This window comes from Empidonax traillii, unplaced genomic scaffold (assembly GCF_003031625.1).
Source record: "Empidonax traillii isolate 1590-97213 ecotype Southwest subspecies unplaced genomic scaffold, ASM303162v1 scaffold437:size906396, whole genome shotgun sequence".
In the NCBI taxonomy this organism is placed as follows: domain Eukaryota; kingdom Metazoa; phylum Chordata; class Aves; order Passeriformes; family Tyrannidae; genus Empidonax; species Empidonax traillii.
The window spans coordinates 49902-62659 of NW_020955630.1; positions in this window are offsets into that span (position 1 = coordinate 49902).

Here is a 12758-nt window from a genome sequence, read left to right on the forward strand (position 1 = left end):
ATAATGTGCTGTAGAAAGTATGCCTAGATTTTTGTTCACATGTCAGACCAGAGGCGGACAAAGATGGAAAGAGAGTAATGGCAGTAATGGCCAAGAAATTCTGTCTGGGTGCATGTAGCACAAACAGGTCCTGAAGACCCCCTGAACACAAAGGGCTACTCAGTATTACTGTGTCTGTGGTGGGTGAAAGGGGGGTGTTGAGGGAGGAGCAGCTGCAGGAATTGCAGGTCTGCAGGGGCCCTTGGTCAACTCCCCACTGCAGTCTGTGCAATGTCCAAATCTGATACAGATGGGGCTGGGCAGAAGTGTGATGGTTGTGATGACTCCTACTTCTCAAAGGTCATCTCTGTGGTGTTCCTGTTGCTGCTTCTGCCCCTATGACCCTGCTGTAGCTACAGCGCCTGGGTTCTCTGGCTTCGGGTGATGCTCAGTACATGACATCTAAAGCCTCCTGCTTGTGTGTTTGTCCAGTTCAGAGGGTGCTGCTGTTGCTGTGGACCTCCAGCCTCGTGTTGCTGTCCCATCCCTTTGCATGTCTTACCTCACAGTCTGGCTGTTGTGAATGTGGATTGGTCGCGCTAATGTACATGGGGTGAATACAGGCATCTGCTTCTAGTGTGTTTTATCTCCTGTGCTAACATCTGGGTGCACACAGAGGGCTGTCTTCAGGATAGCCTGCATTTCTTTCTTCTGAATTGAGGCCAGAGACATTCTGGGGACAAAAAGATATCCACTGGACTCTGCCTCCCTCTAATTATTTCGTAACCTATATCCCAGTCCTTTAGCCCCCCACAGAACTGTTTTGGCAGTGAATGGCCTCTGCAATTTTCACTAAACTAAAGGATTTAAACTTTTTTTAGTAATCTGAAGGGAAGGTGGCTGTTGCCCTCAATGAACTAATTAGCCTGAACCCAGCTGAAAGATGAAGCCAGCTATTCAGGTACAGGTGAAAAGGAACAGAGCCACCCCCACTATTTTTTACAGTTCCTTTCAGTGAATTTAGTTCCCATTGGAGACGTGAAAGCAGATGACAGCAGCTATAGCCTGCTTTGTTCTGATTATTTCTGGCTTGCTCTAAAAGTAATTTACTGTAGAATGACCTGTGTTAGAAGCTCTGGCTCTACAATTTTACACTAAGCAAGAATGTCATGAGTGCCCTTCCTACATTGTCCTGAGAAAGAGTCCTCACCCATGTTGAGAGAGTGAATTGCTCCCAATGCTCCATCAGCACCCAGCCTGTCTGCTAAAACAGCCAATGAGGTTGCCACTGGTAACAGTGTTTTATTTTGGATACAGAATGTCTGGCAAGCCTATTAATTGTGCCCATTCCAGCAAGAAGTTGAAGAGATGTAGTAGTAACATTTCACATCCAAATAGTCATCCATTAAAAAAAACCAACCAACCAACCAAACAAACAAACAAAAATAAAATCAACTTGAAATATCAGTTTCATGCTTAGCACTAGAATAGTCCTTACTTCTTTCAAATACATTAGGTTGGAATATTGTTAGACTGCAAAAATGCAATTTGGAGCTACACAGGCAGTTTCAAGGTAGGGTAAGTGTTGGACAATTTGTCACTTTAGCATTATTTTACTAAAATCAAAGGGGCTGTGCCAGTTAAGGATGAGTCAAGGATTTGCCTCATTGCTCTATTAGAATGCCAAACCACAAATCAAGTAGGAAAGTATTGGTGCTACTTGAGCTAATCAAATGGCTATGTGAAGGCTGAAGTCATGCAAAATAATCCAACAGGCTTCCTTAACCCTGTGTAGCTGAACTCAACCATCTCAAGAAGAATCCCAATGGTGCTGGAAGGCTACTCTATCCCTAAGCTTAGCAAACCAAACCACTTAGAAGGAATTAAAAAAGAGATATTATATTGTAGCTACTGCAGGAATTCATTTGGATGACAGAGAGTTGAGAGTAAACAACAAGCAAAAGAAATGCACAACCCAAACAACCTAAGGGACTATGTATTTTAAATTCTGAGGATAAGATGCACACTGTTGGGTGGATCACTTCACTCTTTGAATTAAACTCTGAGACATTTAACAGCCAGATGCATTCCTTTTGTTCCCAGGGGAATCAGTGAACATTTATTCCTTATGCCCTCTTCATTGCAAACTGTTCAAACAATTGCAGCAGAACTCCACCCCAGAGCCAGCTGAACCAAAATATCATAAAAAGCAATTTTTCTAAACATCCACTAAGAGACCCAAGAGTTCTCCTGCTGGCAAAAATAGTGGTGTGTGGCATTTGGACTCAGCCAAGCTCATGCCCTATGAAAGACAACAGGCAACACACTTGGAGCTTGTGAACAATGGGGAAACAAGGGAAGAAAATGGCACCTGCTGCCCTCCTCAAAACCAGAGAGGATGTGCTGCCTTTACCATTTTTTGCTGTCTACACTTTATGCTGTGGGAGTTTTTTGTTCCTTAGTAATATAAAGGCCAGTTTAACCTATATTGGGAAAAATGTTAGGCTTAGGATTGCTGCCTCAGCCAGTGTGAATCAAATACTTGTTTCATCTTCTGAGAATAAAGGAAAATGTGTAGTGATAGGGAAGCTTTTAGGAGGCAAACACAGAAAGAAAAGCAGCAGTGTTTATTATTATTATTACAAAAGGTATATAAGCAACTCATCAACTCAGACTGAGCATATTATGTAAACCTTGCACAGAAAGGTATAAAGTATGATCAAATTAGGTTTATTACAAAGTAGCGACATGCTTCTGCTATGGAATTGGTTGGTTATGGATATTCAGTAGTTTATCCTGTTGGTTCAAGGTTTACTTTTGACAAAACTCAGTTCTCATGACAGACAACATCATTCCACAATGCAATTAATACAAGCCATTCTATTTCTATTTTCCTGGCTTTACAAATGCCCAGCTATATATTCAAACATATCCATGCATTAAGGAACAGAGAATTCTTAAGTGGCCTGAGGTTCTCTTTTTGTTTGATTGAGAGGTGGTCTTGAAGAAATTCTTAGCAAAGTCAGAGGTAAGAAGAAAAACACGTCTCTGGGGAAGCATGTAAGTAAATTTGAATATTACCCCAGCTTCCTTTGTAAAAAAAATGTTAAAATGTCATTTTATGTAATTATCCCAAATACTGCTGAATAGGATGGTCTTTGAACATCATTGCCTCTCAAAGGGTAGGTGGTTTCCCCCTAGGAGGACTGACATGGGCCTGCCTGTATACACCTGTAGTCCCAGTGAATAGCTGGGTGATAAAGAACATTGAACCTTCTTTACCATTGCACAACATCAGCTCATGAAGCTGAAAGTTATTACACTGGCAGATAACTGCAATGATGTAGGTTGCAGATAATGTAGTAATCAGGACTAAATCAAAACCCTCAGAATTAAGGATCATGCTTGAATCATAGAATCATATAAAAATGTGGGTTGTAAAGGACCATAAAGATCATCCAGTTCCAAGTTCCCTGCCATGGGCAGGGACATCTTCCACTAAACCAGGTCACTAAAAGCCCCATTCAGCCTGGCCCTGAAAACTTTCAGGGATGGGGCATCCATAACTCCTCTAGGAAACCTGTTTTGGTGCCTCATTGTCCTCACAGTAAAAAATTTCTTTTAATGTCTAATCTAAACATATTTACTTTCAATTTGAATCCATTCCTTCTTTTCTTATCACTACATGCCCTTGCAAAAAGCTTCTCTACAGCTCCATTGTAGGCCACCTTTAGGTACTGGAAGGCTGCTATAAGGTCTCCCTGGAGTTTTCTCCAGGCTGAACAACCCCAGCTCTCCCAGCCTATCTTCATAGGAGAGGTGCTTCAGCTCTCTGATCATTTGCATGGCCCTATTTTGAATTCGCTCCAGCAAGTCCACGCCCTTCTTGTGTAGGGGGCCCCAGAGATGGATGCGGTACTCCAGGTGGGGTCTCAGGAGAGCAGAGGGGGAGAATCCCCTCCCTATACCTACTGGTCATGCTTCTTTTGATGCAGCCTCAGATATAGTTGGTTTTCTGGGCTGCAAATTCACATTGCTGGGTCATGTTGAGCTTTGCATCAACCAGTCCTTTTCTTTTCACGCATTATGCATGAAAAGTGCTTAGTCTGAGCTGATGAATTACATTTACATATGCTAAAGAACTAGTAAATATATTTACACGTATATATATCAGTATCAGAAGATGTCAAAATGTCTCAGCCCACTTCCTTGGTCCCATTCCTCTCCCTATAGTTTTCACATGGAAGAAGCCTGGGACACCTAGACCTCCAGTACCTGGGAATATTTCTTGCTATTGCAAGGGAAAATGTTCCAGTAGTCTGTGCCATTCACCCACTGCTTAGATGAAATGCAGACATAATGATCCCTCTGCTTCTGGTGTGTCTTGCTTTAATAAAAGCTTGAGCTATATCTATTTCTTACTGAAATAACTCCGATGAGGCTCACCTTTCATGAAAAAAATTCCTTATGGGAATAAAGAATCCAATCTTGATGTTGTCAGTGAAATTGCTGCAGACTTACTTCAATGTAAGTGGACCAGAAATTGAGGTATAATAATTTGAAAACATTTTGAGGGTGTCATTTTCCCTAGAATTCTTTTATCAGTGTCACTTGGTGTGTTATTTATTCACCACACATTATACTGCAGTTTCCTGACCAGACTGTGACATTTTCCAACATTCTTTCAGCATTAGTGTCAAAATTGTCTAAACTAAAAGCTAAAACTTTAAAAAAATCGATTTTGCCAGTTTGTTTTAGTCCTATATTTGTCTCTGGAATCTTTCCAAAATCTATAGCAGACTGAAATCAGTCCAAATTGCCTTCTCCGGAATTCAAAAGAAAGGGAGAAGAAAAGAAAACAGGCTTTTGGAAGAAAGCTTAGCAAGTCAATTAAAAAAAAAGTACCATCTAAAGAAGTGGTTGCCTGGTCTAGGGAAAAAAATCGCTAGCAGAATCTTTTGGAAGACATTCACTTTAAAGTCAGAATTGACATTAAGGACAACAAAGAGAATAAAAAATAATAATAAAAAAGAAATAAAGTTCCTTCTTCCTAATGAGAAAGAAAAGAGAAGACCCTTAGTATCATCTCTTTTGAATGGCTTTTAAAAAAACAACCAAACAAAATACACCACTGTATGCCCCACTGACATGAAACTTTTTGCTTAATTGTGTTTTCAAGTCAGTTAAAAAATGTCCCTTGTAATGGATGGGGCAGCAACATAATAAACTCTCAGTGTTTTTTCTGAAACAAAACTTGCAGAGATAGACTTTATGCACAAGGATCTTTATTTAGGCTTGATTCTGTCCAAATTAAGCACTAATGCTAAACATTGTACATTAACACAGTAAGCCCTACACACAATAAATTATTTTCCTATGTGTCTGCTAGTGAGTTTGCACAGATTTCACAGAATATTTTAAGTTGGAGGGGACCCACATGCATCATCAAGTTCAACTCTTAAGGGAACAGCCCATACAGGGATCAAACCTACAACCTTGGCGTTATTAGCATTATGCTCTAACCAACAGAGCTAATCTCAGGATCAGTTAATTGAGCATAGGGCAATTCTGTGGCACTGAAGTCAACTGGAAGAGTACAGCACATGTTCATAGTATAAAATTACCATTTCCTTCAAAACTGGATGGCCTCATCCAAACTGCCTATTGGAAATTATCCATAATCATACTCAATTCTGACCCATGTGCAAGGGCTATGTTTGGAAGACTGGTGACCAGTCTGTGTCAAAACCACCAATGACTGGCAATTGTACAGCACAAACACTTGAGCTGCAATGTCTGAGAAAACACACTGGGACTGTTTGGCTTGCTGCTATAGATGCAGAATTTGCAGACATTAATTCCTATAGCAAATACAAAAGGCTTGCCATGCCGTCTTGGTAAGTGTACAGCACAGCTCAGAAGCTCAGAAAAGTTTCTGAAAACCAGAACTTTCAGTAAGTTCTGAATAGTGTATGAGAAGAATAAGGATTTATATCAGGTTGTATGGTAAATGGAGGCTGTATACAGGAAATCAGGTTGATGGAAAGCCACCTATAGCCAGATAATAAAAAAGCTCAGGAGCTCTGGTAGGTGCTTTATCTGGTTGGAACCCATAGACTGCTCCAGATAGCTGGTGCTGACTGCAGTTTCTCCTGAACTTTTCCTCTAAGGCATCTCTGGAACTGTCTTTCTTCCTCTGTATAACAGCTTACCAGATAGAATGCTTACAGCACAGCAAATTACTGACAGCAATGGAAATGTAAGCACCTCTTGTCCCTGATTATTTGCCTTACATGCTCCCTGTCAGAGTTAAGCTTCGTGATTTCTTCTTTCACCCTTGAAATGGTGCAATTAAAACCAAATTCTGCACAGCCAGTCACAATTGGCAATGAGCTGTTCCACAGGGAAAGCTATGATTCAGTACATGTGGACAGGCAGAGAAGGCTCTAACACCGCCAAAAAGTCACTGAGTTATATGGCTGAAGTCCCAAGACATAAAACTTTTCCTAAGCAAGATAGTTATTCAGGTGTGTACCCAGTACCAAAATTAGTAAAGGTAAGGGATCACTTGAGACACTGGAGTCACTGATAAACGAGGACAGTAAAGTCACATTTCTGGTGATCTGGATGGTCTTCTCACCCATGGTGACCTGCTTAATGGTTAGCACACTAAGAGCTTTTATCACCAGGTCTCAAGACCTCTCCTCCTCTCCCTTCATCTTTCCTCCTCCTCTATCTCCTTGATCCTCTCAATTGCTCTGTTCTCCTCATACTACCTGACCATGCTCCTCTCCGCATTCCCAACCATGTCATTTCTCTACCTATTGTGTCCATTCTCCTGCACACAGGATTCTCCTATGGGCTAATTCAACTGACATATCCAACAGAAAATCACCTGTTGCCTTCGCAAGATTACTTTTTTGCTCAGTGGTTTGAATTAGTGAGTGAAGAAACCCAGTGGCTTCAAGACAATCTGAATGTCAGGAGGTCCCAAGGAGGAGGTGGAAGCTGCAGCCTTTGGTAGGGGTGATCTGTCTTTGGAACTGCATCTGTAGGAAGCAGAGGTTCCCTCCTCTTCCTCAGATGCTATCACAAATCTTCCCAGACATCAGAAGCCAGCTAAATTATAGACACAGGTCTGGAGGAGTGAAAAGCAACATTGTTCAAGTTTTTTATTGCGGCTTTGCAGAAAGGAACTCAGGATTTCTTGAAGCTGAAAAAGCAAGTATAAGGAGGAGCCCTATGCTGTGCCTATTCTTGTCTCTGTAGACTAATCTCCTTATTGTAGATTTAATTTCTTATTTTCTTGGTCTTTGTACCTTGCCTTAAAGGAATTAAACAGTCTGTAACTGTGGAGTAAGTGTTCCCTTTCCCAGACTCTCCTTTAACATATGTCTGTCCTCCTGACTCCTAACAGAGCTTCTTGGGGATTTTATAACAGATTCCCTGATATGTGTCATTTAAATAACTGTATGTAAACATTGTGCTGGTTTTATTCCATTGGTTGCAATACAGAATTAATTCTATTGGGATTTACTGTGGTATCAATGTTACAAAAGTAAAAAGAGAGAACTTGTGCAGCCATTGAAAATTATTGCCTTGATAAATCAAAATCTTGAATCATAGCTTAAAAATTGTTTTAAATTATGATTCACAGTCGTAGAATTAGACACTAATTCTGTATGTTCTAAGTATGTGATGATGAGAGCAATGCTTTTAATATATATCCAGAAATATTTCAAAGCTGGGAAAACTAATTGAACATAGTAAACATACATATATACATAAATGGTTGAATTACTTCAACAAAATGAATAACAAAGCACACATAACATTTCTTGTTATGGATGATCTATAACTATCCCATAATTGCAAGCAGTATCATTAAGAAATGCTGCTTCCTACTTAGCCACTTAATGTTCGTTTCTTTTGCTATTCTCTTTGTGAAACTGGCCATATAGACCATGTAATGCATTTTGTCCCGTATATTTCTTACACAGGAGAAAAATATTTCCTTAGATTCTAGGTATCACATTGATTTTAGCACAAACATTTGTAGCTATTTACCCAAAGTGTATAAAAATATCTTCTGCATCACATGCATAGATATTAGCAGTTAGCATATGCACAGTTTAGATTTGGCAAGTAAGCTGTAAAATATATTGGCATCTTTTAAATATTATTCCTTTGTTCTCCAGATTGTAAAGACTTGGGAGGCGAGGGGAAGTATGTATGTTTGTTGCTGTTTGCCTCAGAATGAAATCTCCAGCTAACGTGGTGGGAGACATGCACTCAAACACGGGAAGAGGATGTAACAGATGTAGTGGCATCTGCTTGCACTTTTGGAACCTTAACTAAAAATGTTCTGAGGAACAATTTCCTGCATCCTTCTCAGTGAGCATCGACTTAGCTACCCATTGATAACATTTTAAATGTCAACATCCTTCTATCACTGCTTATCAGAGACAGAACAGGAACAACTGCAATATATCATCAAATTTCCCCAATCCCCAGACTGAAAAAACACCTTAAAATACTTACCAATGATATTCTGCCTTTGCAAGATGAGGTTGAGCGAAGGACACCTGAAGGTCAGAAGCAGGACTGTGCTCAGGAACCCCAATGTTAATTTTGAGGGTGTGGTACATATTCACGAGATCATGCATATGTCATCGGTCATCTGATCATATGACACCACTGCAGAAATATTTTTTATTAAAGGGGGATTTTATGTTATAAATAACAAATACTATCAATTACTAATATAGCCACTTCTCACGGAAGGACGAATTCTCTCATGCAGATTTGTGGAAGTAAATATTTAGCAACTATTGTTATGGATGGAACAAAAAATATCAAAGTTGGTTTTACTTTTTTTTTTTTTTTTAAATTTGGGGGGATTCTCTACTTATTATTATCCTTTATTCTTCCTTCTTTCTCTCTCTCTCAGAAGAAGTAGGAATCCATTAAATTTACAACCTCAGGATTTGTAAGAAACACAAACAAAAGTCCTTTGTTTCTGTTCTACATATCTGTTAACAGGAAACGTACTGCCAGAATTGCACTTCAAAGATTCTCTTGCAATAGCTTCTTTCAGAGCTTTTCCCTCCTACTCCAAGGACATTATCTAACTTAAGAAACTGTGTTAGACAGGAGAGTTGTGGTGGTTAACGTAATGGTGAATAAAGCTATGTGAAAGTTCCCTTATGGTGGCTTCAAGACTAAATGCCCAACTTTTAGAAAAATATGTGGGAGCATCAGATATCATTTCATATCAGTGTGCTTGCTAGAAGATATTATAGCATTGAGGTTGGGTGATGGCATTATGCCATGACAGGGTGGCATTGAATAGAGGGATCACTGAACATGCATGGTACAAGAAAAGAGAACTGAGGAAAGTCTTTACAGACACATTGATAGAGTTCCTCTCTCAGGATGCTCTGTATGCTAAGTTACCTACTCCTAAATAAAGAGTTTTGTGTCATCCTTTGGAGCTACAGCATGGATTTGAATGCATCCCAGGAACAATCTAGCAAAGCAATCCAAGTTTCATCTGCCATGATGCTATGGTATCATGTAAAAGGAAACCAGGGTACTGATCATTCCCCTGTAATCAGCCCTGGTAAGGTTACACCTTGAATCCTGTGTACAGTTTTGGGCATCTCACTACAGGAAAGACACTGAGTTGCTGAAACATGTCCAGAGAAGGACAGTGGAGCTGGTGAAGAGCCTGAAGCACAAGACTTATGAGGAGAGGCTGAGGCAACTGGGGTTGTTTGGCCTGAGGAAAAGGAATCTCAGGGGAGCCCTTATCACTCTCTACAACTGCCTGAAAGGAGGCTGCAGTGAGACAGGTGTTGGGCTCTTCTCCCAGGTAACAAGTGACAGAACTAGAGGAATTGGCTTCAAGTTACTCTAGGGGAGATTTGGATTGGATACTAGAAAAAAATTTTCACTGAAAGAGTGGTAAAGCATTGGAATAGCTTCCCCAGGGAAGTTCTGGAATCATCATCCCTGGAAATCATAGAATCATTATGATTGAAATGGACCTCTAAGGTCATTGAGTACAACCTTAGACCAAACACCACCATGTCAACTAAACCATAGCACTAAGTGCCACATGGAATCATTTCTTCAACACTACTGGGGATGGTGACTTCACCAGCTCCCTGGGCAGCCTGTTCCAATGTTCTGCTGTTTTGGAAGATGACTCAGTTTGTTGTCTGTACTACTTCAAGTGTCATCAGGGACAGAAGTACAGTGAGTTCTTCCTATATGCACATTGCACACTGAGACAGATCTCTAAATGGCTAAAAACATACAATAACTAAAACCCCAACACTTCCCACTGATAAAGTTTCAGTTATATATAACCACTTCCTGTGAAATATAGTCCCCTGAGAAAGTCACTTCAAAGCTGAACTGACTTTAAGTAACACTTTAAAACGATACTGGACTTGTCTTCAGAAACAATAGAATTAAGTATTTTTCTTCTAAAAAACCACCAAGAAATGTGACTTGATTTGTTCCTTCTCTCTTGAAAAATACCAGGTTTTAGCATAAGTCCTTATCAGTCTTCGGAAACTCCTTGAACTTTAGACAATGTGGAGAATCTTTCAGTTGCCCAAAATTCAGCCACTTGGGTGGACTCTCCTAACTGGCAAATTTATTATCTCTTCTTTTCAGGTGCTGACTATGAAAACATTTGTTTCCTTAGTTTTTTGCTAAAGAAATCTGTAGTTACTTCTTTCCACACCTGGAACAGAAAGTAGGCAGATGCATCTTCATATGTTTATCTTATCGTTCAAAAATACAGTTCACAACATTGTGAATGCTGCATGCCAACGTCTCAGTATGTTTAATCATTGCCACCTAAAAATCTGAATCCAGGGACACTTCACCGGCAGTCTTAACTCCTGCTTTAATTCAGGATTCCATGAAGAATTAAGTGGTGGAGAATTAGGCCATCAGGTATGACAGAGTAAGCTCAACTTATCATCTTGTCCAGGACAGAGTATTAAATACCTGAGTTGAAAAAAAGATATGAGATTTAGTTTTGTTATTTGTCTTTGGTTTCTACTATATATTGCTCTTAAAGTCTTAGTTTCTTGGGAGACTAAATATATATTTGGAACTGTTAAAGCTTTTGACACAAATACAGTAGCAGAAATAACTACTGCTCTCAAAATAGGTTTGGCTATTTAAGTAAACTGCAGTGAAAGCAGGTAGTTTAGGGATCACTTAGAATGTAACTTGTCCAGATCTTCAAGTGGTATAATTAGCTTAGGTGCTAAACCAGCTGTTTGCACAGGCTTAAGTAAACCAAGTTTGAAGAGAAGGTAAAAAAAGATGCTTGATAGAAGCTAGCTAAAGCTTAGAATTTAAGAATTCATTCTCAGACCCTGGACCAGCTTTCCTCCTCTGCATCTCTCATGCACTCAATGCATTTTTTTTTATTTGCCTCGTTTCTTCAGGCAGAAGTATCATGGAAAACCTAAAATACAGACATGACTGCCTCCTAGAAAACTTTGGAATTTGTGATGCTGGGAAGAGTGAGAGACCACACTTGGGCTTGGAGACATGAAAGAATCAGACTAGATTTGGAGTCTGGCTATGTGTAAAATGCAACTAGTCACAACCTCTCAGCTATAATCTTGCTAAAGCACACTGCTTCCTTCTCACTCTTAATCATTTTAGAGGGCAACACTTCTATTAGTCTGACATCATTACATTTACTCTTTCTCTTTTTCTTTTAGCTTAATGGACACTGATTATTATTGTAATATCATGTGAGTATTCAGCACATCTGACTCACCAGATTGTTCTTCTCCTTGGAAAACACTGTTCCCAACAGTCTTCTCACTGGTGAAGCAATCTGAGGCCCTTCCCACATACCTGGCTATCTGATCTTTGTCCACAGTGGCACTCCGGTGGATGTGTCAAGGGATACACAGACCTGCACAGAAACCAAGGAAAGGACTGAAGGAATGAGAATGGTGGATGGGTCAAGAGATACACAGACCTGCACAGAAACCAAGGAAAGGACTGAAGGAATGAGAATGGTGCATAAAGTTGACACTTTTCATGATCCAGGTGGCTGCTTTTGGGGTGTACAGTCAAATGTGGAAATTGGGAAAGCGCTGTCGGGTTCAGTAAGACAGATTGTGGCCATGCCAGATGTCAGACAGCCTTCCAAGATGTCAGTTTGCTAAAAATTATTAAAAGGAAATAAAATGGAATGGGAAATTTGATGGGGAATAAAAACATAACAGGAACTTTCTCTTCTTTCTTTTTTTTTTCAGTTTGCTTCTTGATCACTTCAAAGCCAAGACACATGCTTCATCCTTCCCTTCCAATGCTTTGCTCTCCCAGATACCATCTGCATGAATATGATATTCCTGAAGAAATCTGCTTATCAACTGGAGTGAGGTGAGGAAACAGGAATATTAGCAGAGATGTGAGTGTACAGCCAGCACATCAACTCTGATGGCTCCAGGAAAAATGAGGGCAGAAAGGTGTAAAGAATTTGCTTCCTTTACTAAAGGTAGTGTTGCATGTAAAAGGAGAAAATATGCACAATATATATGATGCAGTATTTTCATCTGGATACAATGTGACACATTCTTAGAGATGGCTACCAATAAAGCACAGATCCTAAAATGGGAAATTTATGCGGTTTCTAGAATGTAATATTGAGTCAGTGGGACAGAATGGATATTTTGCTATTTGGGAGAGATAGTGATTTTTTTTCCACTGGGCTTCCTGAAAAAAAAATAATA